Here is a 13,466-nt window from a genome sequence, read left to right as displayed (position 1 = left end):
TGTGGCAATAACAGCAATGAAACATTCCTATTTTTCTGCCCATATTATAACTGTAGGTACTGTAGCTGTCCAGCAGCCCTCTTTAAAGTCACTCACTCCCTGCAGGGTACATATGAGCCACAGGAATATCTGCAGGTTTATTGTGTGGAATATTCTTAGCACCTAGTGCACAGGTGTCAAATTCACTGTGTCACACTGATGTCATGTGACATATTGCAACATTTTTTGCCTTCACAGAGCTGGGGTGGGTGTGGCCTGCGCATGACGCATCTGGCCCACAGGTCGCCAGTTTGACATCCCTGACCTAGTGGATGAACACTTGGGTTTACCTGGATTCGGACTAGGCAAGTCCTACTGAGTGAGTCTTTGTCTGGTTCCGTTATTTATTTATTTATTTATTTATTTATTTATTTATTTATTTATTTATTTATTTATTTATTATATTTCTATACCGCCTTTCTCCCGTAGGACTCAAGACGGTGTACAGTCAAGAAAAAATATAGATACACAAACATCATAAAATTGCTAATTAAAATTATTATTATAACATAGTTTGGCCCAATTAAATAGAACCCAAAATTAGATAGATTAGATTAGATAATTAGATTAGATATGGCGGCCCCTAGGGGAAGAGCCTTCTCTGTGGGGGCACCTACTATCTGGAATGAGCTCCCCCCGGAGATACGTAGGATCCCGGATCTGCGCACCTTCCGCCGCACTTTGAAGACCTTTTTATTCCACCAGGTGGGCCTGGCCTAATCTTTTCCCTCTTTTCTTTTTAATATGCAAATTTTAATCTGTTTTTTAAATGATTGGGGTGTTTTAATTTGTCTGGGCCAAATTGTTTAATTCGATTTTATCCTGTTTTTAAATTTTGTATTTATGTATTTTATTGTTTGGCTGTTCACCGCCCTGAGTCCTTCGGGAGTAGGGCGGTATACAAATCAAATAAAGATAAAGATAAAGATAACATTTAAAAATCATTCACATGTTCATATGTTTAGCCCCGCCTGTTGGAACATCAGGGTCTTGAGGGCATGGCGGAAAGCACGGAGATCAGGGATATTTTGTTTCTCAGGGGGCAGTTCATTCCAAAGGGTTGGAGCCCTCAGAGAGAAGGCCCTCCCCCTGGGAGTCGCCAGTCGGCATAATTTATCCAGAAGGAGTTTGATACTATAACTCCAGATGAAGTTGGCAAGATCTTGAGTTCCATCAACCTGACAACTTGTTTATTATATTGCATTATTGTCTGGTTTGGAAGCGTTACTGCTTGAGACAGCAAGGCGGTTCAGAGAGTGGTGAGGATGGCAGAAAAAAATATTGGTAGTTCACTTCCTTCTACCCAGGACATAGCATATAAGTGATGCTTGAGCAGAGTCCACAGGATTGTCTGGAATGATATACATTCTCTTCACGGCCTGTTTTCCTTGTTAACTTTGGGAGGAGGCTTCGTGATACCCGAAGCAGAAAAACCAGATTCAGTCACAGTTTTGTTCCATGTAGCATCAACCTTGTGAACTCTCAACTTTCCTCTTTCCACTATGTATTCAAAATGGACAGTGGTTAATGCTTTTGTGTGTGTGTGTGTGTGTATGTAATATATATATATATATGTATATAGTGTTTTTCTGTCGAAGCACCTGGTCTATCCCAATATGGGAGGAAGCATACTGCTTCCCTTTCGCCTTTCAGCTCCAATCCAGGAGCCCGCAAGCAGTCACATTCACGGTAAACCATTTTATACCAAATTTATATTTGTTGATAAAGAGAGACTAGTATAGATCTATTTCAAGCTATTTAGCTCTCATCAGCTAGCCAAACCCTTACTCGGATTCGAACTTGGGCTGCCTGCATATTAGGCAGTTGTATTAACCTCTGAGCTGGTTTGTCGTGAATGAGACTGCTTGAGGGCTCCTGGATTGGAACTGAAAGGCGAAAGGGAAGCAGTATGTTCCCTCCCATATTGGGGTAGACCAGGTGCTTTGACAGAAAAACACTTAATCTCTCCCCTGGTTCAAGCTGATAAAGGGAGGAGAACTTGTGGCTCAGAGGTTAATACAACTGCAGATATATATTTATGTATGTATATAGCATGTGCATATGTGTGTTATATATGTGGTAAATATATACATTCTCTTGAGAGCAGGCAACAGAATTTCATTTTCAATGTGGGTCAGTGCACTCACAAAAAAATGACAATAAAAGTTATCTTATATCCATCTTCCTCCTAGTGGAAAATTCCTGAGAGGTGGCAAGTGGTTGGGTTCATATGGTGATCAAACATTTTTCTGTGAGGGGGTGGTGTTATGCCATGAAAGAAACGATAGGGCAGCCCCTCTTAAAGAAGACATTGTGGGCCCCTACAGTTTTGGATACTTGTTGTTCTGTCTCCAATCTTCTTTCCCTGAATAGTTGATGAGAAGTTAAAGCTTCAGAGAGCTCTGGACGAAGCAGATTGCCTGGATCTTTTCGAAATGGCTTGAATTGGACAGCTCTACAACTTTGAGTAAATAAATAACACAATAAATTAAAAAATATATTTTATTTTAGTAAAAACTGCTCTAACATTGAAACAATTGTAATTTGGTGAACTAAATATGTATATCAGATGTTATTGGATGACAGTTCTCAGTGTGGTTTATGCTGGCAGATATTATCAGGAATTGTAGTTCAACTATTTTGGAGAATTTACAGATCCCCCAACCTGATCTATATGATCTCAAGAAAATATACCTAACATAACCTCCGGGCTGCTTCTCTTGAGTTGTTTCCTCATGCTGGTGAAGCATGAATTTTGTAGTCCAACATAGTTCACTAGCACACCAAAAAAGAACATACTCATAGAAATTTCTTCAAATGAATTCTTCAAATATTAACTGATTTTAATCACTTTTTTCTTTTTCTTTTTTTTACTATTTTGCTATATTGTTTGAAATTGGGTAATGGGATCAGTCTTTGTTCTGACTGATCCACTAGATTAAATTTGACCCACAGGTGACATATAAATCCTACAAATAAATGTTTGGGAATGACTGCAAACCCGCTTCAGATCTGAATGGTGTGGCCAGTTTGGTGAAATTTCAACTGATAAAAAGCAAAGAAAGCATTCAGTCTGGTGGTAATTAAAATGAATATCAGATAAATTAGTGATTTGTATTAATTGAAAATATAAGCAAGAAACGATTTGTTAGAAAAGATTTTTTTAACAGTAACAGAGTTGGAAGGGACCTTGGAGGTCATCAAGTCCAACCACCTGCTCATGCAGGAGACCTATACTAGGGATTGTAAAATTGGGTGCAATTCACTTAATTGCTTCCCCCCCCCACTCATTAACCATGGTGTTACACAAACTGCAGTTTAAGTAGTTAAATCTTTTGGTCTTCTCTTTGAATGAAAAAGAAACAAATTATATTATTGAGATCATATCCCATTCCATGAGCAAAGTTTGCCAATGTGCCTAAATATTGTGTATTTTTATTGCTTCTTATAAAGTTTGAATGTAAATGAAAGAAAAGTAACGATACATTACAGTCATAATATTGGAGTTGTTGAATATTTAATTTTTAAAGTGATGTTTGCTGTAGAATAATTCTTATTTTTTCCAATATATGGTTTATTTTTATCCGATCTTCTGTGTGAGGATAGCCCACAAAGATTTAATGGGTATCTACGTTGACTCAAAAAGAGGTATATCCCATTTATGTATTTTAAATAAAGAGTACAACTTCATCTTTTCCAATCATAAATTTAAATAAAAATATAGTTAATATTTTCATCACAGGAATGATTGTGAGTAGAAGGGTTACAGTAGTGGCCAAAATTGTGGAAACCCTTTGGGAAAAGTGTATTTTCTAAAACTAGTTAATAATACCACTTTTGGAAAATGTATGTCTTCATTTTCAAATGGTTTTATTTGTGATTTTGGAAAAAAAATAACAAAACAGCAAGGAAGCAGAAGAATTAATTTCCTAAAAATGCAGTGTAAATTTATGTTCCATTGAGTGCCATGGTAAATAAAAACCTGGCCTGACCCAAATATAATCTAAATGAGCCGTTTAATTTGCTTCTTCAGTGTTCTATAAGATAGAAGATGTATTGATTAAGACAGTAGGCTAGAAACCAGGAGACAATGAGTTCACCTTAGGCATTAAAGCCAGCTGATTGACTCTCTTAGCCCAGCCTACCTCACAGGGTTGTTGTTAGGAAGAGGATGGAGTATTAGGTATGCTCAGTCAGTGCCTTGAGTTATTTAAAAATAATAAAGGCGGGATCAAAAGATTCTAAAGAACTCATCTGTGAATGGCTGATCACATTGCTGGATATATTTAATTTTTTAAAAAGTGCAGAAGTATGTTTAGCAAAATATTGCAAAAATATTTTTTTTAAAATATTTTTATTAATAATAAAAAAAACAAACCAACATAAATACATTAAAACAACATACAAAATGGACAAACATCAATTAAGTCCAATGACTGACTCTTAGAAATTACTACCACGGTGGGTTATTTTCATATTTCTATTTGTATCTATATCTACATTCACATATTTACATGGTTATATATGTATATATATAATTGACTCCTTGTTTACTTCTATGCATTTCTATTGAATAGTCGAAAATTATCTTTATATTCCTATTTTTGCCTCCAGCCAGCTGTACCATCTTTGCCATACTAAATAGTAATCAGTATCGTCTTTCTCTTGTATTTCTTTTGTGAGCTTATCCAATTCTGCACATTCTGTAATTTTGGCTATTATTTTGTCCTCTGTGGGTAACTGTTCAGATTTCCAATGTTGGGCAAAGAGTATATGTGCTGCTGTGAGGATGTGGATGATCAGATATTTTATTTCTTTGGTATATTGTGCTGTGATTATTCCCAATAAAAAGATTTCCGGCCTCATTTCCAGTTTTTGTTTTGTGATTTCTTCAATCATTATTTTAATTTGTTGCCAGTATTGTTTTGCCCTTCGGCATGACCACCAGAGATGATAATATGTCCCTTTCTGTGATTTACATTTCCAGCACATTTGAGACGTATTTGGGAACATCTTGGCCAGGCGCGCCGGTGGGAGGTGCCATCGGTAGAACATTTTGTAAAGGTTTTCCTTATAGGGTATAGACAATGTCATCTTATAATTTATCCTCCACAAATTTTCCCACTTATCCAGTTCAATAGTATATCCTATATTTTTGGCCCATGTTATCATATTCTCTTTGACAACCTCCTCTTCTAATTTGTATTTTAGTAGGTACTTATAAATTTTGGTAATCATTTTCTCATCTGTACTTTGTAATATTTTATCCAGTTCATTTGGTTCATTTTGGAATCCGAATTGTGCCCGATCAGTTTTGTATCGTGATTCTATTTGCATATATGGCCACCAATCAATTTTGGTGATTTTGTAATTCTTGTCTTGTTTGTAATTTTCCTTCACTGTTCAGTAGTTCTTTATAACTCCTCATTTTCTCTATATCCATGGCGTTGGGATATATTAGTGCTTCCATTGTTGATAACCATCGTGGAATTTTGGTATAGTGTTTTCTAATCTCTTGCCATGTTTTGTACAATGATTCTCTGATAATATGTTGCTGGAAATATCCATGGTGCTTGTCCTTTCAAAAATATTTTAATAGTGTTTCTGAAAATATTGATATACTGTATAGTTATTAACAAACTATAAACCAACTCAGTGGATATTTTAATTTTTTCCTATCAATCAAAAGTTAGCATGTACAAGGTTTTATAATACAGCTATGCACATTTCTTTTATGTGCATACTAGGTAGAATTTCAAGACAGGAATAGGATTTAATTCTCAAAACCTTAAATCCCATATCTGGAATAAGTGCCATTAAATTCAGTGGGACTGGCTTCTTACTAGAAGAACTGTATGAAAGTTTCAAAAGTTCCAATATGCTACTGCTAGGCCATTGAACAAAAATAGCAATCTACTGTAAGATATTAATGAAAGAGCCTTCTTTATCCCTCAAAAAAGAAATGAGATAGATTTGGTGCAAAATTGAATGAGTTTCACTTCAATAGCTCCTTCCATACTCTGTTATTATGTGACAGAAGCTATAGTCTCCTGGGATCAGAAGAGATCAGCTGCAGCCAAGAACCAACATAGCCCTTGGTCCTGTAGTATTTGGCCTTCAGCCTAATTCCAAAATCCATCTACAAGTGAGTGATTCAAACTCCTGACCTTAGTAAAATGATTTTCCTTTATAGACTGCTAAACTGGGAGGGAAAAAGAGGAGAATGGAGGAGAGAAGCTATCATAAACAGAAACTGAAAAATAGAACACTGTAGTTGCAAAGAGAAACATAGAGAGTGAGTGCCCCTCTTCCTAATGGATCAGTCCCCATTTCCCTCAAGGACATGGGTCTCCTAGTAAATTGACTGAACTTTCCAAGAAAAGAAAAGATTATCTATCTAGACTTACCCAGTTGAAATCAAATTGTCTAAAAGGATATGATCTCTCATCTGAACTTGCCCCAGCTGTGAGTTTCCAAAAATATTCTTTTTTTTTTTTTTGCTTGCCAATTTGCAAAGTGGGTGGGATCTCAAAAGAAGGAGTCCTTTTTTAGGAATCTGATTCAATGTTTGAAGGCTGGAAGGAGGTGCAGGATGGGGTTCATTCACTGGGCACATCCTCTATTTCTTTGATCTCCACACATTCAGCCTGAAGGCTGAAGACATGGCTAAAATCTCAAGGAGAGATTTAAAAGGACAAGTTGTGATCACATCTAAACATGCATCTAAAACATGCACTGTGACATCAGTTGGTGATTGTATACTTGTGTGCAATGTTGAAAGCACAAAAGGATGGAATTGGCATCACAATGTCACAATACATCTTCAATCATTTTGGTATCACCCTACTATGTTTCCTGTATTTAAGATTTTGCCAGAGGAACTTCAGGTATTGGAACAACTTCTGTGAAAAACTGACCTTGTGACTGCATATTACATCTGATATTATTTTCTGAATATCCTGGTTTTTGACCAGACCTTATATCTGGCTGCTGATAACTGGATATTTGGTGGATTTCAGCTTTGGTTTTTGGGTTTTATTTTGTTTTGTTTTTGTATGAATCTCCTCTGTGCTCTTATAAGACATATATAACATATATATAATATGTATATAATATGTATATATTTATATATATATAAAGGAGAGCCTTTTCTGTGGGGGCACCTACCATCTGGAACGGGCTTCCCCCGGAGTTACGAAACATCCAAGACTTACGCATTTTCCGCCGAGCCCTGAAAACATTTCTATTCCAACAAGCTGGTCTGGCCTAACTCTCCCTTTTTAATTGGCTTTTAAACTGTCTTTTAAATTGGGTTTTAAACCTCTTTAGATAAATTTGGATGTTTTTTAATCTTTGAGCCTAAATTACTTAATCTGTTTCTTAATAGTTTTTAACTTCTATATGTATTTGTATTTATTATGGCTGTTCACCGCCCTGAGTCCTTCGGGAGTAGGGCGGTATACAAATATGAAAAATAAATAAATAAGAACCCTGGGATTGAGCAGAATGAATGGCATTTATAGAGTAGAAGTAAAACATCTTTATGGTCTTATCCTCTACACACTTTTAGGCCTTAGCATCTGAGCCCAGCTAGGTAGGGTTTAAAGGGCTCTGAGAGAGCATTCCCTGGTGCTAGAATTACTTATGAAGAGAGGCCATTTTCTAGTGTTTTTCCATTGGCAAAGATGTTTGCAATCAGACAGGTCTTTGTTCTTGTAATTATGGCCAAGATGAGTATGCTTTTATTCATTATTGATATGGCTTGCATTTATTACTATTTGATGTAATGATAGCAGTGTTCCAACACTATGATAGCAGTGTTCCAACATCTAAGGGGTTGCCACAAAGAAGAGGGATTCGGGTTATTCTCCAAAGCACCTGAAGGCAGGACAAGAAGCAATGGATGGAAACTAATCAAGGAGAGGACCAACCTAGAACTGAGGAGAAAATTCCTGACAGTTAGAACAATTAATCAGTGAAACAACTTGCCTCCAGAAGGTGTAAGTGCTCCAACACTGGAAGTTTTTAAGAAGAGATTGGACAACCATTTGTCTGAAATATAGGCTATAGGGTTTCCTGCCTGAACAGAGGGTTGGACTAGAAGACCTCAAAGGTCCCTTTCAACTATTATTCTGTTATTCTGCTAATTTAAGATAACTTTTTTTGGGACATAATTACACTATGGGATAAATTTTCCTAATCCTATGATTACATTTGGGCTGTTTATCCCCAAAAAGAATGCCCTGCAATCTGGAGTTCTAATATGATTCAGAATTATATTTGTCACCTTGTATAGCAGATAGCAAAAAAAGACTACTGTGATGCCCAATAGTTCCCTCTTTGCTTATAATACCTCTTAATTTTGCATAATGATGAGCACCAATAAAACGTTTCTGTCACCGATGGCACAGTGCAGAAGGGCAAGGAGAATGCTTAATTACAAAGAAATGTTAAATCAAATGAGGATCTTTTTTGTTTTACTGCTATAGGCCAAACTAAATGAAAGGTAGGGGAGATGTTGCTAGAATTCTTGATGAATTTTTATTTGGTTAAAAGGAAGGAATTTGAGTGAGGATGAGAATGAAAATGCCATTAAAGAGAGTTTAACTCTCTTTTTGTTGCACTGTTGTTCCAGAATTCTCCTGTCTTTCTCCTTTGATGGCGGGCAAACACAGAATCTGTTTTTGTTCTCATAAACTGATTTGCTTGAAGGTGCTGCTGTCCCATTTGGGGTACTCTCAGGGGCAAAAAAAAGTCAAGATAGCACCTTCAACTGCACAATTGAAGCTTCAACTCTTTTTCAAAAGGGATATGACTTTGATTGCATGATAGTAACAGTCCCCAGCCACCCTGATCGGCATTGGCCTTATTGAAAGAAGAATTAAGTGCTAATTCATGTGGCTTTTATGATATTTCTTTACTTCTGAGGGGAAAAGATCTTTAGACAATTCTGACTATACGTTTTCCCAAGTCAAATCTACTTTTGGCTAGGAGTTTTCTTTAATTTCACAGTACCATGTTTAAATACAGTTGTTCAGTTGTTCAGTGAAATTGGAATAAAATTGGACATGCAGCAAATGCTTCTGGTGTTCTGTGTTTATAAAAGCAGTTGAAAGATAACTGTAGTCCTTCTATAAAGACTGAAGAGGAAGACTTGGACTGGATGGCAAATGGCTCGGATCCAAAATACAATTATATGTAGTGGCAGCATCTCTTCTTTGGAAACATATGACACTGGCTTTTGCAGACTACAGTAGCCCATCCAACCAATTGGGAAGCAAGAGGCATGTGATCAAATGTGAAAGTCACAGTCCACCCACACGTAATGCATACCTGCAGAGGATTTTTCATTAGCCTCCATCTGCTAACCCCCAAACCTATCTCTTTTTTTGCCAGGAGTTTTTTTTTTTAATGTTTTTTCTTCCAAGGTCTCTTCATAAAATGCCATTTACAGGTAGTCCTCGATTTACGACAGTTCATTTAGTGACTGTTTAAAGTGACAACAGCACTGAAAAAAAGTGGCTCACGACCATTTTTCAAACTTACAGCCATTGAGCATCCCCGTGGTCATGTGATCAAAGTTTAGGGTGCTTGGCCAGTAACTCATATTTATGATGGCCATGTGATACCTTTGGCGTCCTTCTGATAAGCAAACTCAATAGGGAAGCCAGATTCGCTTAACACTGCAGTGACTCATTTAACAACTGTGGCAAGAAAAGTTGTGAAATGGAGCAAAATTCACTTAACAAATGTCTCGCTTAGCAACAGAAATGTTGGTCCCAATTGTGGTCGTAAGACAAGGATTACCTGCATGTACAGTAGTTTTGATTCGGATATACAGTAGTTTTGATTCGGGACAAAGAATGCAAACAATAGTAAACTTCATTCTGGGCTTGGAGACCATTTCAACTTCTGCCACCTCCTAATCAGCCTTCTCAAAATGCATTTATCAGATCAGGTAATTTCTAAAAGGAAACAAAGTGACCAACATCTTCACTTTTTCTCAGCTGAATTGCTGTAAATGGTTGCACAATGTATAAATCTGCCAGAATACTGAAAACAAAAGAGAATTTCTTCTGCCTGATAATTAAAATAAATCCTCTCCATTGTTTTGAAAGTCTGTTTGGAAACATCTTTTGTCTTTTCAGCAGTGCTCTTAGTAATTATGTCTTCTCCCCTTTTTCCAACTTGTGTGCAGGTTCTCTAAGTTAAATGACTAGTGAATCTTTCTCACTGAATGTTCAGGTAATAATGTAAATCCTCAGATAGCTTTGTTTCAATGCGGCGAGACAGAATGGCCGCTTGGATCCTATTTTCCTTTCTCTGCCAGAAATGTTTTATCCAGTTTTCCTTTGTGTAATTTCATTTATCCTCAATAGTGTTGGAAGAAATGTCCATCTGGGTTCAGTTCCAAGTGCTCCCAAGTACTTCACTGGAAACATGGAGGCTGTTTGGAAAGATGGTTTTTAATGGTGGACAGGACCACATGGTTTGAAGTCACGGCCCTGGTGGCTCAGCAGACTAAAAGCATTGTGAATAACACCAGCTGTCTGCAATTACTGTAAGTTCGAATCTCACCAGGCTCAGGGTTGACTTAGCCTTCCATCCTTTCTAAGGTAGGTAAATTGAGGACCCAGTTTGTGGGGGCAATAAGCTGACTTTGTATAAATATACAAAAGTATGAAGGCTATTGCTTAACGCATTGTAAGCCGCCCTGAGTCTCCGGAGAAGGGCGGCATATAAATCAAATTTAAAAAAAAAAAGTCCTGGGCAATTGAGCACATGAGAGAGGGGAGAGAGGGAGAGATACCCTCTCTTGGGCGCCGCCTTAGAGCTTCCTGTTCCTGTGTAAGGGTAGGTATCCTGATTGGTTGAATCTTGCTGGGTGATGATGTAATGAAGAGGGTTGTGTTCTGAAAGGGTGTTGGGCAATTCCTATTATGGCTTAATGGCTTTGTCCTGGTTTGGATCTTGGCGAGCAAACCAGTAGCAAAGGTAAGTGAAACCCACTCCTGGTGAAGGCTAATCCTATTATGTCCTGAGGGTGAAGGTCTTTTGTTTTGTAGATAAGCTGGCCCAGCCATTTGTCTTGTAGATAGGTTGGCACCAGTCTTTCTGGGGCTATTAACAAATGTGTGGGCTGCTTTCCAAGAGCATGTTTCTCCTTTTCTCATCCAGGGAGGTATAATATTTTGCCTTTTTAATATTTCCTAGAAATTTCATTCTTCTAGGAGAGGGGTGGGTGCTAACTTCCTGCAGTAGTAACTTACATGTTTGGTTTTGTCCTATGCTTGTCCCATCAAGTTGTTCAGAATGAGATGGAAGACAGAGAAGTTGGAACCAGATGCATCTTTCAAGAGGGAATTTGGGGTCAACCTCAAAGAGTCTTTGGAGGGAATGTTTGTATTTTCATGATTAGGACTGCTGCTTTTTAGCACTTGAAATCTAAAGACTAAGAGTAGGTTCTGCTGGTCCACTTCCTCCATCAATGGGTTGGTGGATTTGCATTGCATCGAAGGCAACAAAATTTGCAACAGGTCCAGGTGGATAAAAATATTCTTTTAACTTCTATTAATCTCTCTAGCAATACAATATTATTGTGGTAAATTAAAATGGCAATTAATTTAACGGGTCCCAAAGTGGACATCCACAGTAGGCCCCATTTAAGAGTATTGGTTAAGACCTTGCTACTGTTAGGCACAACAACCATACATTAAGTTCTAATTAAGCTGATTTATTGCTCATGCCTACACACAAGAATCTAGTCAACTAACAGCACTAATTGGTGCTAAATAAGAGTTAATGGAATTCAAGAGGGGTTGGACTTACACCACTTGTGGAAACATAACAACTCTAGGTTGATTACTCTCTTGACTCCCCAGGCTCTGCCAGCCTTCTTATAGCTAAATTTATTTTTAATAGAAATTCTCTGTGTAACAGTTGCATCCCAGGAAGTTTTGACCTGCTATTCCCTTTCACATTTTAACATGCCATAATAAGACATAACAATCCCTACTCACAGTCAATCATGCCGCCCACATGATTTTGTGCAGACCTCGGTGTGCACATGCATCACCTCTTCTGTGGGAGCTGCATTGGTTGCTGATTTGCTTCTGGGTACAATTCAAGATGCTGGTTGTCACCTTTAAAGCCCTTCATGGCTTGAGACCAGGTTATCTGAGGGACCATCTCTTGCCTGTCACATCTATCCAACCCACCAAAGTGAGGAGGCAAGGAATGTTGTGGGTCCCATCCACAACAGGGAGATACACCTGATGGGACCCAGAAGAAGAGCCTTCTCTGTGGTGGCTTCCTCTCTCTGGAACATCATTCCTCCAAACATTAGACTGCCCCCCCACTCTTAACACTCTTTCGGAAGGCGCTGAAGATCTGGTTCTGCCAGCGGGCCTGGGGAATGCAGAGCGGGATGGAGCCCATTAAATGGCTTGTATGATGTGTTGTTGCCAGGGTAGGGGGTTATTTTATTTTATTTTATATGCTTCTCTATTTTATTGGTTTTATTGTTTTTATATGATATTTTTATACTCTTGTAATTCGCCTTGAGTTGCCATGTGCGAATAGGCGGCAATATAAATATCACACACACACACACATCTATCTATCTATCTATCTATCTATCTATCTATCTATCTATCTATCTATCTGTCATTATTTGGAGAAAGCACCACCAACTTATGAATGCTTCACATGGTAATACAACCCAGAGCTTCCAACTGAAGTATTTACATTGAGTCTGGATTATCCATTCTAGAATGACTCTAAACCAGTGGGTCTCAACCTTCCTAATGCCGCGACCCTTTAATACAGTTCCTCATGTTGTGGTGACCCCCAACCATAAAATTATTCCTAAAACCATTGAAAATATGTGTTTTCTGATGGTCTTAGGCGACCCCTGTGAAAGGGTCGTTCGACCCCCAAAGGGGTCCCGACCCACAGGTTGAGAACCACTGCTCTAAACCATTAAAAAGGGGGGGGAGGGGAAACCAATAAAATGCATTTAGTAAGAAACACAAAAAAAGAGAAAACCAAAAATCCACTTTTTTTTTCTTACTTAGCCACAATAGACTGACATTCCCTAAATTTGATTCATCCCTTTACAGAGGCATCTGGGTAATAGCAACCACCACATCCTCAGGATGCAAATCCATAAATTAACTATGTGTTGTGTAATTAAGGGAGGAGGGGAGGATTTGGGGGGAGGGTTGTGTTCTCCATCTGGAACATTTCCTGTGGCTTTCACTGGATTTGAATATTTGATTGTTAGGCGGCAAGAAATGAATTAAAAGTCCTTTGGTTTGTTTTAAAAAATCCATGAAGGTAGGAGGGCATTTCATTAAATGAACACTCAACAACAGATTTGCATTAATTTGTGCTGCTGAAAGTAATCAGCTCAAAATATTTAAACC

The sequence above is a fragment of the Pituophis catenifer genome, unplaced genomic scaffold (assembly GCF_029215685.1).
Source record: "Pituophis catenifer annectens isolate HBS135680 unplaced genomic scaffold, rPitCat1.0.hap2 SCAF_2, whole genome shotgun sequence".
Classification (NCBI taxonomy): domain Eukaryota; kingdom Metazoa; phylum Chordata; class Lepidosauria; order Squamata; family Colubridae; genus Pituophis; species Pituophis catenifer.
Note: the sequence above shows the minus strand (reverse complement) of the source record.